Source organism: Triplophysa rosa, linkage group LG10 (assembly GCF_024868665.1).
Source record: "Triplophysa rosa linkage group LG10, Trosa_1v2, whole genome shotgun sequence".
In the NCBI taxonomy this organism is placed as follows: domain Eukaryota; kingdom Metazoa; phylum Chordata; class Actinopteri; order Cypriniformes; family Nemacheilidae; genus Triplophysa; species Triplophysa rosa.
In genome coordinates this window covers 14,062,134-14,080,258 of record NC_079899.1, presented here as the reverse complement: position 1 = coordinate 14,080,258, position 18,125 = coordinate 14,062,134, and positions in this window count along the sequence as shown.

Sequence of the window (18,125 nt, the reverse complement as noted above, 5' to 3'; positions counted from 1 at the left end):
CCGGTAATTCCAAGACGTTATTTTAAAGGCTTGAGAGAGAGCGCGCATGCACATGTGTTTGCAGTAATGACAAAACCCTGTGAAGAAGTAGGCTTGTCAAAATGTATCAATTACTTTGTTGGTTTTTTTTATAGTTATAAGCATGATGTAAAAAAAAACGGAACAAGTATTCAATCTATGTTTATTTATTAATTTAGTATTTCTTTGCATGAGGTGAAAAAAGCAGAACATGTAGGCAATCAATGTTTATTTAGGCTACAAATAAATTCATGTGGTATTTAATTGTTCTGTTTTCTTTTCAATTGTTTATTTATTCTTTTCAGTTTGTTTATTTATTTCTGTTTTATTTGTTAAGGTTAAACTGCACGTTTCCATTAATTGTGAAGTTGGACATAGAAAACGGCAGATCAAACGCAGTGTGCTGATCAGTGATGTTTGTTGCTTCTGATCTGTGATCTGTGGCTTTGTTTTTGGTGTCATCTGAAACGTTATTCCGACAGGATCAAGCTCCATTTCTTTCGTTCCTTTGCTGAAGGTGCCCAGTAGCTTTTTAGGCTTGTTTCGCACTTGTGTCCTGTGACAGACATGATCTGCCTGCTCTCCAGCCCTGCCTCTGACAGCATTTGAACTGTGGTGCTTCTTAGGGGATGGTTTGTGTACCTTTTGGGTAAGCCGACTAACTCGCTAATGCGTGGCAGCATGTTCCCGAGATAGTTCACACCCATCTGTTCATGGGAGTACCAGCACTCTCTCCCGTCAAGCTCTTCCTGTGGGACTCTCAGTGGGTGAAGGTAGAAGGACGTGGCGTCAGGTGGGCACTTTGTGATGTACTTTTTAAAACTTTTAACGGGGCAAAGTGGATTTCTGGGGTTGGAAAACATGAATCCTCTGAAGCAGTCCTTGTTAGGATCAGTGGGATTTTTGTGGTTTTTTTGTTTCTGCGTTATGAGACAAGCAAACATATTCAATGCCATCTTCATCTTTTTTTATGACGAATGAATGCGTTGTTAAGTCTCGATTTCCTTCACGACCTCTCCTTGCCAGGTTCAGTTGTATGTCGAACCAGACTTTTCGAACTAGCCCGGCTGCTGTGTCTGGTGACAGATGCGGAGAGTTGAAAATGAGCTCTATTTCGGCAGTGGTGATGGGAGGATGATGAGAGCTCGAGTCTTTCCCAGCCTTGCGAAACTTTTTGAGGATGGCCTTGAATACGTCGTTGGATGATTTGAATTCCGGTTGTCCAATGATGTTGTATGTGGAAATATCACGGTTCAGACCACCCCTTAAAGCAAGAAAACTTGATACAGAGTATTCCGTGCCAGCCGCAGTTCTCACAGTTGCATAGAAAGCTCGCAGGTGGTTGTTTAAAGCGTTTGCCCCCTCTCTTTCTACCTCTTCAGCAGACATATTTTTTGTTTTAAGCCAATCGTTGAACACATTTACTGCCCAAGCTGTTGTCTTTTTGGTGTTTTCTTCGTGTTTTTCACCTTCAATCTCGTCTAGTTGTTCTTCAGTGACCGTTTTATGACGTTTACTAATGCTGGCTTCCTTTGATGTTCGCTTTCTTTTTTTTCATCTTCTGTACTGTCAAGTTCAGCTTTCGCCCAATTGTCGAAATTTTTGTACTTTCCATAAATATTAAAAGTTATTTCTGGAAAATTTACACTGGAACAATCTTCCATGTTGTTTGTGGTGGACTAAGCTACAGTATAAATCCGTTATAACAGTTAAAACTTGGGGCAGTGATATCGAACTGTAATTCGGTCGACAGATCTGGAACTACTTCATGGGTGTGCGTTTGACTGAAAAATAATGCACACCTGTAGATCCTTCGTCAGCCAATCAGAATCAAGCATTTCACAGCCCCGTGGTATAACGCAAGAATAAACCCCGACAGTGTGGTCAGGACCCAACGCGAATCGTGTAATATTAAACTGTGCCTATCTAAATGAATTTCGGCACTGGGCGTTATTAGTTTTGAGCGGTTTTTATCTGGGAATATCAAACCTTGGAATGTGACGATTGGCCAATCAGAATGAAGTATTCCAGGGTTCCGTGTAATAATATTCAACATAAAAAAAACATAATTCAATAAAACTTTTTGATCATTAGATGGTTCAGAAGAAACCTACATGAAACAACAGTTGGACCAACCGGGCACCTTTTGTTATTTATTTATTTATTTTTGTCTTTTTAGTGTAGTTAGCACAGGTGTCATTATCTTTACATAAATCCACATTTAAAGGTAAAGTCGATTAAGTTTATCAATCCATTACTTACAACTGTCAAGTCAAACGCTCGCTTCAAATCCTGCATACTTTTAAGATAACTACAATAGCCACTGCACATTATTTAACAACCAGAAGTTCTCACTTAACCGAATGTCACTTCTCAGATTCTAAATGTCAAAATATTGTGCACATTTCCTCTTGTTTTCTCACTGGCAGTGTTAAGCCAGCAGCGAGCCAGACAAGAGCAGGATTACGTTTTATTGGGTGAAAGCTGGGAAAATTACTCCGTGAAAAAACGAAAACTGTTGGCAAGCCATCAAAAACTCCTCCAGAAGAATTACCATATTACTCTTCAGCGCCGACTGCCAAGTGAAAAAAGCTCCAGCCGAATACCGTAGGAGTGTTTCGCATGTCTAAAGGCACATGCTACAACTGCTCGTCTCCATCAAACACTTGAATAAGCATGCATTAGTATGCTTGTTTTAATCTTGGATGGCTCCGCGCGATTCCCAGCACCTATTGTGAAAATCTCAAGTGGTGAAATTGAACCGGGTTGCACATATCTGCGGCTGTCACAAATCTGTCTAAGCAGGTTCTGAGATTCTGGAGAGACCCGTTTACCATATTGGCTATTGACTGCTTAAATTACATCTGTCAGTTTAACTAAAATAATACTTGACTTTTTTGATGACTTTGAAAGTACATGTCGGGGGTTGACACTTGCTGTTAATATGAAAATGATATTTATTTTATAAGAAGCTAAAAGGAAGTGACAATTGTCGAGGTGAGAATGATACCCAAAGACTCCGGCTGGAGAATGAAAGTGTGCTTTGATATAAAGACTGTCTGCATTCCCTAGACGTCTTTCATATATTTAGATCAGTCTTTACTCTGCTAGTCTCAGTGTTTGATGCTCTTGGGAAGTGAAATGTTTGTGAATATCTCGCAACAGATGTCTGTTGATGGTATGTTTCGCTGTAACCAGGGCAGGATTAACATAAAGGCTAGGTGGGGCTGAAGCCCCAGGGCCCGCGGAAGGAGGGGGCCCTTGATTGGCTGGAGGAAATGGGAGCTGTACTTACATCATTGATTGACAATTCATATAGGCGGTTGATTATAAAATAACAAGAAACTATTGGAAAATGTTCCTGACTGATATAATTCACCGTCCAATCAAAATCATTTTACAGTTTAAGCCATTATGTCAGGAAACGCCTCTTTGCGTTTGCGAGAATATGAAGTATTCGCTTGGCTCGCTGGTGTTCAAAAAAGTGATAGTGGTGTCCAAAAAGGAGAAATAAAGTTGAAAGGGGAAAACGTGAGGCTAATCTTACAGCTAAAACTCCAAAACTAACTAAGTTCGCTACTTTAGTTCCCTTTTGGACAAAACCCAAGGAAATTCCCAGGTGCAGCGGCAATAAACATTTAGAATAAAACCCACCGTCGCAGATCAATGTGCTTTACATGTTGAAGGTGAGTTAGCAGCAGCAGTAAGTTATTGCTCTTATAACCAACCAGTTAGAAAGCAAGGGTTTTATGAATGTTTACTTTGCCCCTTTAGATGAAAACGACAGTAATAGTCCGGTGAACGGTGAAATATTGGTGCCGGCTCTTACATCAGACAGCACATCTGATCGGTAACAAATGCGAGGGAGAGGAGAACGCTCCTTCTCAAAGTTATATTGTATTAAGTCTCATTTGTGGACATGAAAGACTGAGCCATTTAACACGGAATTCCTGGAATACGACATGTCACGTGGTTAAAAGCATGGATTTTAACGATATCATTAGGGTTTTTTGCTCAGCTAAAGTTATAAAGAATACTTTTTATCGGTAAGTAGATGATAGTTTTTTTCTGTGCTCAGCGCTGGTGCTATGCGTTTTTCCCACGATCAGCGCCGGCGTTCGACCGGGCGCCCAGAGTTGAAAAATGCTCAACTTTGGGCAGAACGCTGCGCCTGCAGCGGGCGTTTTCAGCCGAGCTCCTGCCGTTTTAAGCTGCGTAAATGCGCCTCGGTGGACACAGCCCCTAACGTGTTAACCCATGCGATATATATATTTTTTTTTTAATATTTAACGCAATTAAAGCAGCATCCGTTTGTTTTGTCATCCTTTGTCTAGCGTTACATTATATAATCACGCTCTTATTCATGTAGGCTTTTAAACCACTTAAGCGCGATTTGAAACAGTTGCTTTGACACGTTCAGTGTAGATAGACAGCTTCTAGCTGTGGGACGTGGCAAAACGCAACGGGAAAGCTCTTAAAGGGGCCGCATTCTTAAATCTGCTGCTGTCACTAATGTTAAAGTCCCCGTGAACCGGAAGTTGCGATCGTTTTTACTTCCGTATTTTGACGCATTTCCGAGTAAAAGGGAATTTCATGGCTTTTGTCTTTCTCTGCAATTTGATTGGATGTATAAAAACAGCCGTTGCATTTTGAAATGGAACTCGCAGCCGACTGACAGTTGAAGGGGAGGAGTTAACAGATGCTCCGCCCAAGCCGTCTAACGTACGTCATTTAAGATGGAAAGTCATTACAGGAAGGAAGTGCATTTTCAAATGTTAGCAAAAGATTATGAGGGCACACGAATTTTAAAAAGAGAATGGCTCACATTGATAAACTATTTACAATAAACGCTGCAATATTTCATGAAAAAATAGGCATTGTAATTTTTTATTTCACTGGGATTTTAAAGGAACAATACAGCGTTTTTAGGAGGATCTATTGACGGAAATGCAATATAATATACAAAACTATTTCTTCAGAGGTGTATAAAGACCTTACGTAATGAACCATTATGTTTGTAATACCTTAGAATAAGCTGTTTATATCTACATACAGAGCGGGCCTACATAGATTGAATTCGCCGCCATGTTTTGTACAGCAGCCCTAAACGGACTCTACAACGCGCGTTTCCCTCTTCCTCTCCGCTGCAGTATCGTGGTGAAACGGATCTTGGGAAGATCCGTGATCCGTATGGATCGTGCTCTATGGAACGCATGTGACCCGCGGATTAACTGAAAGTTTATTCATCATTGAGTAAAAGAGTAAAACGCGCTCTCGCTCGCTCTCCAGTTTCAGCTCCAACGCGCTCTCTCTCTCTCTCTCTCTCCAGTATCTGGACGAGTACAATATTAAAGCGGTTCCAGATAAACAATGACGCTCAAAACTGCTCCGTCACACAGCTAATATTACAACAACAACATATCTTGGTATGTTAGTATGTGACTCACATACTGATACGAATCAAAGCAACCTCCTCGCGGGTGATTTTTAGACGATCTTTCTCTCCAACGTCTCTCTCTGCTGGAAAATATCTCCATAGATATCTGTGAGTATATCTGCTAAAAGCCTCAGTACCGCGGGTCTTAACGTGTCTCTGCTGGAAAGTCTTTATAATATTAACACAGGTCCTAGCTCCTGCCTGACTTTTATCCTTCTTTTTAAACTTAAAATTCACAAACTTTTTATTTTATGTAATACATAAATCATAGCTCTTTCTACAGTCTTTCTAATGCCCACAAAATCTCTTCCCTGCGTCAACATGAGAACAACATCTTTTTGTACTGTGGTGGCCACCGTCCTGTTTGGACTGAGCGATTCGTGGCATATCTATAATACAACGCTAGTGGCCGCTGTTAATCAAGAACTGCGCCTTTAATGAAAGAACAAAAGAAAAAATGAATTCAATGTGTTTTGTAGCTTTAATGAGAATTCTTCTATATTTCATTTAGAATTTAGCATTAAAGACTGTAAAGTGTTTGAGAACTTCATTCAATTTCTGTATATTTCCTACCTGTTAGACATGATAGCTCTCAGTTATACTGTTGAATGGCTATAATTAATGTAATTAGATCAAATAATTAGAAAAGTAAATATAAGAAATAAACATTGAGTTAATATTAATGTTTTTAATAGCATTGAAAGTTTAGTAGGTGAACTTGTGCTTATATAAAATAGAAATTAAAAATAAGAATTAACTATAAAATTTAATTACTATAACAGAAAATTTGATAAAATAATTAGAAAAGTAAATATCATAATAATAAAAGCAATAAAATGTAATAAACACTGTAGAAGACACTGTGGCATGGCAATAAAATGTAGGGGGCCCTTGGGTTTGCTATAGCCCTATAGGGCCCAATGTGTTCTTAATCCGGCCCTGGCTGTAACTAATGTATGACGGCAGAGAACGTTCAAAAAGAGTGAATAACGTGACACAAATTGAAGTTTAGTGGCTAATTAGCTTTAAATGGGCCACTTAATTGGTCTCGAACACAATGAGAAAAACATCCACATTTCACTTTGTCTTCATTAACACAGTGGAAAGTGCTCATTTGATTTATAATAATGAAGTTAAATAGCAGATATTTATTTCTTGGCTTTAAACATTTACCGAAGCATTTAACAAGATAAACCGAGGAAACAAACATGTAAATACTGAAATGAAACTGTGCCATGTTGAGCACACACTACTGTGATGAGACTCTATATTCTCATTAAGCAATTAAAAGCCTTACAGAATACACAGCATTCAATCACTCCAAACCTGTCATATGTCTGTTGCCAGATGACAACTCTGGATGTACAAGTACATCCAAAAACAGCACTGGGAGAGGTTTGAGAACAGCGTTGAGAGTGGATCATATAATGGCCTTCTTAAAGATTACACCAGGGGGATTTTGGCCATATGTTTAAGCCTTGTCTTGTCCTACAAAGTTAGTCCGCCCTTCATCATGCTTCATCAAATAGATGTTCGCTATAACATGAAGAATATGGGCTACCACCAGTGAGTGAGAAAACCGAAAGATTACTTCTGGCTGCTTTTAAAGAGGGCCAAATGCTGAACCTATTATGGCACAATTAAAGCTGTAAAGCCGTGAGATTTTCCACCTGGTTATGGGTTCAAGACTCTTCACTAATAGGGCAAATGAGAAGCTCCAGCTTGCGGGCTCGAGCCAGACCCACAGCCGATTAATGTGGTTTATTGAGATCTGTTAAAAGCATTATGTAAAGACAGGAGCAGTAATTCGTCATGTTTAAGAGCAGCAAAATTAAATCATAGCAGAGGGAAATGAGCATAGATAAAGCAAAAATGCTCTTTTAGAGGTTACCTGTTTGCAAGCCGAGTACTTTTGCGTGTCGCGCCCCTCCCCTCCGCGAGCTCCTGGTGGACCACTTTCATTCTCCTTTAAGTGGGTAAATTGGAAATAATTGCCTCAACCGTAAACAGAATTTGATTAAAGGACAAAAGATACCTGGGAGAGCATATGAGAGGGAATAAAATTGGATTTGCGTAACTGCTAAGTGTGGCAGAAGCCGCAAAGCTCACATTCTCATTTCCCCTCACTGGCAGGAGCTCTCAACACTGCTGGATATACAGCAACATTTTCATAGGACACGCTATACACTGTCTATTTACATGTTTTTATTTACCTCATTAATAATATTATTATTATTATTATTGAACTTGAACATATTTGCCCTTCAAAAATGTTCCTTGTGCTGTATTTTATTTGTGCAGTGTAGACAATGCTTTTTAATATGGACACTTCCGATGACAAAAACAACGCTGGCCCAGAAGAACTTCCTGTTTCAACACTGCACAAACGTTTAAACACAATACAACCAACAGAACCATTGCTCCTGTATGACATCGCTTATTGCGCCCTGATCTCTCTGTAAGTCGCTTTGGATAAAAGCGTCTGCTAAATGACTAAATGTAAATGTATAACCGAATCAAATTGTTAAACAAATACAGTATCTTTAAGATTATTATGTACGATTTAAAAATATATATATAAAATAAAAATGAAACCAGAAGTGCTTCTGGATCAGTTTACATCTCGCAAAGTGGTCTTTAATACCATGGAAGATATTTCTAACAAGTATATTCCTAATTTCCCTTTCTGACTACACATTGTTACATCTCTGCATTCAAGATTCTAATGAATTAAGCACAAGCAAATGAAGAGTTTGGTTCCAAAATGAGATAAGATGTTTTCTTATTGTGCATTCCAATTACTATCAATCAAACTGCAGTTGGTTTGTTTTCATTTAAGCCATAATAACTCAAAACATACCGCTAACTAACACAATAAAACACAATAAAACATGATAACATAATAAAAAACATGATTTTTGACTAATTTAAAGAACTCTTCAAATATTAAATGTTATAAAGAATAATATTAGCAAAAAGCACTCAAAAGAATTCGAAAAGTTACCAACCCTACTACAATTCAAAGAAGAAAGTAGTTTGATAATACGGAGTAAAACTGATTCTGTAGTCAGCATAACTGGTTAAAAGTGTTCTGATTAGTAGAAGGACAAAACTAAGGCACATGTGGTGTGTCGTTTTGAAAGCTTGCATATTTTCACAATTTAATTTTACAAGGACAAAAGACAGGAGTTTTGCTACACTCCATAAATTATTACAAAAGACATGATATTAGCAACATGCTCTTAAACAACAGTTTTGTTTTTTCTGAATTGCTTCTGTATTAGAGGTGCTTTGGGAAAAACTACCATTTCATGGTAGATGGGGCCATCTGCTGGTCATATTACACAACAGATTTTCACAGTTCATCTTGATCCAAGTATACCTTTGGTTAAATAGTTTTGTAACATTTAATATAGGCTAGGTAGATTCTGTGCCATGCATATTAAATGTATATTATTAGAGAATTTAGAAAGTAAACTTTCCGTCATGTCACCAAATGATTCAGAAGTAACTTAAGAATGATGCTAATAGTCTTGCTCTACAAAAAGATCCATACAGTAGCTCATTTCACGACTAAGCTTGTATAGCTGTATGTGCTGTTTGTGTGTTCAAACACAACAGCTTTTGTTTGTGAACTAAAAACAAAGAGGAGGTAACTTGGAGGAAAGTGATGAATAGGTGGGCTGGCGCCATCACTCGTACAATGGAAGTGCCAGGGCCGGGTGAAGAAATGTTCAAAGTCATTGTTCCCCTGGAGATGGGTCAGCGTATTGGTCAAAGCCTGATGCGACTCTGTACTTTATCCTCATGTGCACCCAACCACCTCAATCCAGAACCAAGCACTGAGAATTCTTGCATTTATTTAAAGTAAATTCTCTCTCAACTGCAGCGTTTGCACAATGTTTCTAATGCGTCCTCTGATGTTCCCCTGCATAAATAATGCCTTTGGTGTGCCTTTGCCGGAGTGATCATGTGTAAAATATTATTCCGAATCTGATAAATCAGTAGTAGGGTAGAAGTTGGCATTATGCACCCTGTCTGATTGTCCCATTAAGTCATTTACTGTATTTGATAAAGCTATACGTTTGCTTTGGGGACGGAAGTCTGATTTTACATCATTAACAGTGGGAAAAGTAAGTGAGCGATTTTTATTAGAAGGATTTATTGGTCTACCCATTATTCCATGAAGCCTGTTTTGTTACAAAATAAAATGTTACAAATGTTTGGTCAAGTATTTAAAAAAAAGCTGTAACACTGAATTTTTTTTTTCATGTCAAAATAATCTTTAAAAATACCCTCATACATTTTTTATCTTGGATCAAGTACGGATCCTTAAGAAACAAATGCATTTGAGAACCACTCATCCAAAGACACGTTAAAGGCCATGTAATGCATCCTGCTGTTATTATAAAGAATTGAATATACATGTTTAAACAAAATGGTAAATTGTAATACAAAACGTAAACATTTCTGGTCAAAGTCACTTAATTGGTATCCAATCTGAATCTCTTGAACCTACAAGTTAAGAAGTCCAGTTATCGATGACATTTTTCATATGGTTCGACTAACCTTTATAAATGTAGTCTCCCTTTAAAACTTAAACGCGAGGAACAGAAAGAAGCGGGTGTGCGCTTGTGCGAAACTGTCAAAGACACGGCAAGTGCTCCGCGAATCCCAACGCAAGGCACACCTTATTAAACACTGCCTGATAGGGTCAATAGCCCGCTCTCCCAACATCACCCTAGAACAATTTCAATTTTAATAGCTTTTACTATGTATTTCACAGGCAAGCCCTCATTGAAATAGAGCCATCAAAAAGTCCCGCCGACAGATTCAAGCCCGGGAGCTTCGCGTAATTATCCCAGCGGACGCGCGCCTGTATAAGGTAGTTCAACCTCGTTCATCATCTCCAGCAGGCCCTGGACCCTGCCTGCTAATTTCATCCCTAGGATTAGCTTTGCTCACTTGTCTATCTTGCTATATTTCTTGGGGGTGAAATATCGCCTTCCACTTTTAATAAGGCTGAGCGGGGCCACGCACCGTTGCCTGCGCGTGCCGTACGCGCGGAAAAAGGGGCAGAAGGGGAGAAAAACTTTGCTGCGCGCTCTTCTGGGGAGTGACCGGAGAGAAAGAGTGAAGGTGAAAGCGTATGCCTGCGATACCTGCAGGGCAATGCAAGCTGTTTTCTCTCTGAATAGAAAAGAAAAGAGGTGCGCGAGAGCTCCGGGCCGTGCGCGCTGATACACCTCCAGAGAATGCCCGCGTGCGCCGAAATTAGCAGACGCTCGCGAGGCGGAGAATGAGCGTGACATCTTATTAAACTTGTGGATCAAATCCGCGTATCCCTCAGATCATTTCCCATCCGCTCGTCACCTTCACCCTCCACCCCGCGCGCCCTATGCTTAATTACAATGTATTGTGTTTAAAGGGGCAATTAAAGCCATCACACCAATGGCGTGTTGGACTTTAATTACCCATTGACAATAAAGGCAGACTGCTGTGTAGTGTGGCTACAAAGTGCATTTTGAATCAGTTAAAGTGATAGTTCACCCAAAAATGAAAATTCTATCATTTGCTCATGTCATTTCATACCTGTATAAATTACTTTGTTCTGATGAACACAGAGAAAGATATTTGGAAGAATGTGACATCATTGACTGCCATCATGGCCGTACCTACCATTGAGGTCCCCGAGGTCCAAACCTTGGTAGTTTTGTGGTGAAAAACATTGCCTAATAGGACAAACTGTACTATTTAGTACTGCCAATATTGTAGAAAACGCCTAGATAACTGATCTCAGATCTGATCTACCTCAGCTGTCTAATAGCGCTCTTAAGTGTCAATCTGATTGAGTTGGCCAATCAAATGAAAGAAGGCGGGATTTACTATTGACAGAAGTAGAGCTCGAGTTCAGTTTCAACAGCGCAATGTAAGTAGCTAAATGTTTAGTGCTTTATCATAGAATCGTTAGGAGCGTCTAAAAAAAACACGTCTGAAAACACGTGCAAAACGGCGAGTTTGCGCTCTTGACGCACATCAACATTTAAACAACAACCCTGAGTAAATGACAATCTCCAGTAACGTTAATCCAAACTACAAAACGCCGAAAACATATAATTTACGTGTTTAATGTCAATTTGACAAGACAAAAACATTACCAGACCTTCACTAGTTCATGCAAAACTGCGTGGCTTTGACTCAGGTGTGTTTACAAGTTGTGGTTAGCCTATATTAAAACAACTATAAATGATTTGCAAATAATTCAAATGCATCACTTTTAAATGAATCTCGTTCTTTAATTCTTTTTCTATATTATTTTAAGTTGACCTATTTTTTATAAAAACCCAAGTGTCTGCAACTTTGTAATTTGATGTCTTATGTATGTAACTTCACAAAAAGTTAAAGGGATAGTTCATTCAAAAAACTTCACTTTCACTCAAAAGGTCACTCTGGAATTCTGTCATCACTCTCTTACCTTTATGTCATTCCGAACCCAAATGCTCCTTATGAAAGATTGTACGTCAATCTGGTAGTATTTGTATAAAACATATTTAGCAATGACCATAATGACTTGTGTCTTTAGACGAACCAAAACTGACTTTTTAAATTTAACCCTAAAATAGCTGGAACATATTTGCAGACGTTGTGTGCCTGGCAGTCCAAGCCAAAAGCTAGAAAAAAAACTATACCTAATTACATTCCCATCACACTGACATGAGGTATTTCAAAACACTGCTAGCTATTATTCTGTTCCTGCTCACCTTGAAATATTCAAGAGCTAACATATCACTCATTCATCGAGCAGAAAAATTGAAAAGAGAGACTGCGAAATATAATTAACCTTGTTACAGCCAGGTCAAACAACCAATTGTTATTCCTTTCATACGACAGCGCTTTGAGGCAATATTTTCCCAGGGAGACTCATGCCATACTACGTAAATTGAGAAAAAAATGAAAACAAGAAACCTGAATTAATACTACTGTACTGTATCAAATGAAAAGCTTCTTGGCACCTGTGAGATACCCTTAAGCAGTTTAGAGGTAAATCACTATTGAACCAGATCCCTTTAGCTACCCAAGCTTATTGCTTTAGACTTTCATCACAGAAGCCGGCTAACATTTGATACTTCATCATCTACCCGTGGCCTCACCGGAGCCACTGAGTGAACCTTGAACACACTGCTTACAGATACAATATCTCAATTCTAAAATAAAAGCAAGTTAGCAGTTTCTTTTACAATATTGCTCAGATATTTAGATGGTTGAACCACATATTCATTTTCTCTGACAGCGCACTAATTTGGGATCTTAAATGGACCTAGTACACTATATAAAATGTTTTGTCAGCTAACCTGAAAAGAAATTGCTTAATGTGGAAGAATCCAAATGAACGGGTGTTATTTAAGTCAAATTTTGTGTTTAATATGACAATCATCCTGACCATATTAAGCTGAATGCAAAGATATCCTTGAGTAACAAGTGCATGTTATAACTTTTAACATCGTTTTTGACACGCCAGAGAAAATATTGTTATTTTGTTAACTAATATTCTATTCGATTCTTATTTTTATGCATTATAATACAACTATGTCCAATCGATATGTTCTACATGTACAATATTAACAAACCTGGGTAGAGATGAGTGAAAAGAAACAAAAGTCATGAAAATGTATCACGTATATTCATAACGTATGCTTTGCTTTTGTTGCAGCAATATGTCAATGCTATTATTTTAAATGAAGGGATGAATATGCATGTATGAGTTTAAAGATGGTCGGATGCGTGATTACACGGTGTTATTGAACTGTTCCTCTGGTCTTGGTGGCTCCTACTTAATTAAGACTCAGCTGTCATATTGTTCATTATATTTGCAACCCTCTTGTGAGTGAATTGCCTTCGTCCATTAATATTTACAGCCTAATATCTTCAACTCATTTCAGCCAGAGAAGCCACAGCAATCAAATTATATGTCAGATAATTAAAAGAATAGTTATGAATGGTCAGCAAGGTATGGGTCATATTTCATAGATGATTGTGTATTTATTTTACATTTTTCACGGTTTAAACATAGTTTTATGCAAATAAGGCCAGGGCACTTTTAAATTCACAGCGAGGGGCATTATGAGCAACCTGTTTGTAATAAAACATTTTTGCATTCATCATGCATCCACTCAACAACACACAGAAGTACAGGTTAAAAAAAAATATGCATCATTATCCTAGACATAGTATTACCTTCATTTAAATTCAATTCATTAGCTTTTATAAGTAACAATAATGACAAACCTTTTGTTTTAACTCTCTAATTGACGTTAGTGTCATTCAGATTTCTGATAAATACTCTTGATGAAACAAGTGCTGGCATACAAGTTCATCATCATAGATTCTTTCAATTATACAAACGCAATATAACAGCGAGTTTATTTGCACCATTAACAATGTATCTCCCCTGCTATCCCATACAATCTGCCACGCCTTACCTTACATGTTCATTAATTGAATCACGTTTTCCTCCCTGCCTACCACAAAAGGACATTTGCAACTTCAGATTTGCCGAATAATGGGGGGTGATATTTCTATCCAACAATGCCAAGGGCAGACTTTGATAATTGTCTCTTCTGAAGGTTAAAGTTAGATAACCTGCCTTTGGCATTTAATCAGCTACTTGTTAAATACTCTTTGGGTAATAAAATAATGTACATTTTATTGCCTCTCAAATAAGTCTCTTTTAAATTAATTTAATGACTTTTTTAAGGCTTTGCCGACTGCATCTCTACTTAGAACCAGTGTGTATAAGCAATAACGATATGCTTTACAGCTTGCAAAAACTCTACGCTATTCATTAAAATGACTTTGGTAATCGCTGTGTATATTAGATATACCTGTCAAATCAGTAGGCAATTAAACTGATGGTATTCTACTACATGTCTTTTAAGAACTAAAGGATTTTTTATTTCTAAATAAAGAATAGAAATAGAAATTAGTGGTTTCAAATGGATTCCAAAATAAATGTTTGTACGGCCGAAGAGAACATTCAAAATTTTCATTTAATCCGAATTTCTAAATGTATTGGCCATTCCAGTCCAGTGTCTGTTGAATTTCAACACAACCAAACCTCAGGAGTGACAAAGTCATCTAACAGCAATGTGAAAGACTGACAGCATGACAAGACATGAAAACTGTGATAAAAATCGAGGTTATGGCATGACATAACTTTGAACTTTTTGTTTTTACAGCACTACAGCACTAATAGAAATACATAAAGGCTTATGATGGAGATCAGTGTTTAAGGATTTAACAGATTCTGTTTTCATCCCTTTATGTGCATGAAAGGGAAACAATCCTTCCAAGTATTGTACAGGAATTAGATTTTAAAATACTTTTGACTTTAGTTTATCTAAAATATATATTTTTTTGTTATGTATGTCATTACATTTTATTAAAATGATATACTGTTGATGCCTGTATACCATTATGCATTTGCATTATCTGCAGGACGAGTGTACTAGAAGATAAACAATGGCATATTGCAAAATCGGTACAGTATCAAACCGTATAATTAGGGCTGCACAATTAATCGAATTTTAATCATGGTAACGATTTCTGCCTCCCACGATTAATTGAGCATAATCGTGGTGATATTAATGCATTAATAACAAGCACAAAACATTATTATGATAAGATCAGAAATTGCTCATTTTTGGAGCTGAGCGTATGATAGAGCGCTTTAAAATTGAGCGTATAGATGACAGAGCGCTTTGAGGGCTGCACAATTAATCGTAAAACTAATCGGGATTACAATTACGGGTAAAACAATTACATAATCAGCAAAAGCCTCAATTACAGCTGTCCATTTGTCTTAATTTCTGTACGTTTCTGACCATTTGCCTTCATTTCTGTGCGTTTCGGCAGTGTGTTTGGGCACAGCTACAGTGGCGAAACATGAGACCTTAAAATGAAGTGTCTTTTCTTTTTTACCAACAACATAACTCCCGTAATTATTTGTTTTTTACATTATATTATTTAGTTTTGGATGTTTATAGAAAGAATATGGAATGCAGCAGCTTCACAGAAAGTTATAAGACATTTCAAATCTTCAATATGAAATCATACAATAAAAACAATAAAAACTGCAATTACAATATCGAGGTGAATAATTGACAATTATGATTTTTGTCATAATCGTGCAGCCCTAGCAGAAGTTTAGCAGCAGCAGATTATATCATGCATTAACTAGCTTTAAAGTGTCAAGAATATGTGGAACCAAAATTAAAAACTGACAGAATAATCGTAATTATTAATCGTGATTAAAATTTGGAGCTTTATTGTGCGGCCCTATGTCTATGTGTCTATGTCCAAAAAAAAATTTCAACTTCCACAATTTATTTTCTCAAGATTTGTATGGCCTGCCCTTCAGAGTCCAGACATGGTCATGCTTCCTGTCCGTTGACGCCCATATAAATGGCCTTATTATCTCCCCTTGGAGTTGGGAAACCTATGGCCTGGCCCAATGAATCACTAGCAAGCCCTCCTTTGCTGGGCCAGCTCCAGCTCTTGTTTTCTCATTAGGAGCCGGTGCCTGTTAATGCCAAAGTAACAATAACTCAACTAGATTAAAATCCTAAACCTCCAGTTGAGTGACAACATGACCAGCTAATGAGGTGCATTTGGGTACATTGTTGACCGTGCTCTTCATAAAAAAGGGGGTATCTTAAATGCCATGACAACAACGGAATGAGCAAAGTCAAGCAGATGAAGATGAATTCACAGGTTCGGTCCCCGGAAACTTCCGCATTAGTGCGTGACAACCTAAAATGCTCTTGTCATCAATGAGCGTCAGATTCGCCTGCAGGCACTTAGTGGGGGAATAAGAAGCCGTCAGGATGACAGATTGCTAAAGAGTGGGACTTGTGGGAAAAATGAGAATTGAACTTTTGGTGGCAGCAGCAGCACCACCATGATGGGCGACAGTTAGGTGATACGCTCATGTCAATTTAATAATTCTGTCACCAAACGAGTGGAAATAAGGGAATGTATCAGAAGTCATTAACGTTACAGGCCTCAATATTTTTTGAATGCTTATGTTAGATCAACAACATTGTAATAAAACAACTTAAAAACTTGAGGTAAACGGCTTCAATAAATTATTAAGTTAAATCAAATTACCTTTTTGAGGCAATTAAACTTAAACTGACTTAATAAATCGAGTTGTAAAATACAACTAGATTTTTTTTAAATCCGTTCAATATAATTAAGTTAAATCGACTTATAAAGCCAATTTTATTTCACTTAAAAAATTTAACGCAGCAGAAATTAGTGATTTTTTTACAGCGAAAACACAGTTTAGCTAGTTAATTTAACTAGTTTGGCAACCTAAATTGTTAAAATCAAGCAATTTACTTGTACAGACAACATAAAAGCATTCCTAATACTTAGCCCAAAGATTTTTCATTTACTCTGTTATTTTTGGAAAAGTTTGGGGGGGAAAGAATAATCGTTAATAAGCTGGTGAATTTCATTGTGATATTGGGATTATTAACTAATGTGGTTCAGTAAAAATAATAAAAATACTAGAAAAGTGAAGTTAAATCTTCCAACATCTGTAGGACAGCAGCTGACTGTTGATCAGGGGTATTTCATAACAGCAACTTTAATTTGTCAAAGCACTAAATGCTTTTATTTTCTGACATCAGTCCTGATACTTATCTTGGCCATTAATAAATACAGTAAATGCACACAGGCTACCACAAGTACCAGAGGACAAAGCATTTTTTTCTTTATTTGATTTTCGTTTCTACCTCGGTAAAACTACAGTTTATGGCAGCCCCCGCTTATATTGCAATCTTTTAGATGACGCCAACTCTAAATCATCATATTACGATGCCAGATTTCCCATACATTGTGACTGTTATGATTACAACATGTAATCGTTGCTCTAACATGCTCATTGTTTCTGCTTAAATGAATACATCATGTTAGATAACAGCATGACATGTATTATTTTATGGATGATACTTTGACATATTCACCTCAAATTAGTCACAACCGATTACTATTCATTGTAACAAAGCATGTACTTTCTGTAAAGCTGCTTTCAAACGATACAAATAAATGTGAACAGAATTGAACAGGATCAGATCTAAACTAATATGATGTAAACTGATATATCTATAAAAAATAATACATTCATGTAATATAATATATGTTGTGTGGCTCTGTGCTGCGAAAATAATTACATATTTGTTGTTTTAATGATATTTGCAAACCTGTTATCCAAAAACTGTGTTGGAACTCTCAGTGTCCAGCAGATGGCAAACTTGGTGAAGTCACGTTGAACAGCACAAGCAGGAGTTTCAGTTGTACGCCTATACAGTATATGAAAAGACAGTCATGATTTTTCCCATTTCGTCCACAAACTGTTGCAATTCTCTTTATCCAGCAGATGGCGATAAAGATTTGATAGCGACACAAAAATCTTGAGCAGGCGTGCTACTGTTTATAACTGTTGTGTATGTACTTGTGTATTTGTAGCAAACGTGTATAGTTCAAGAGGAACCGCTCAAGTGGGTCACTGTATGCACAATGAATCATTTAACCGTCCAAAGTACTGGCAAACTTACATAACACATTATCATTTTGTTGGAATTTGGGTTGAATATTCACCAGGGAC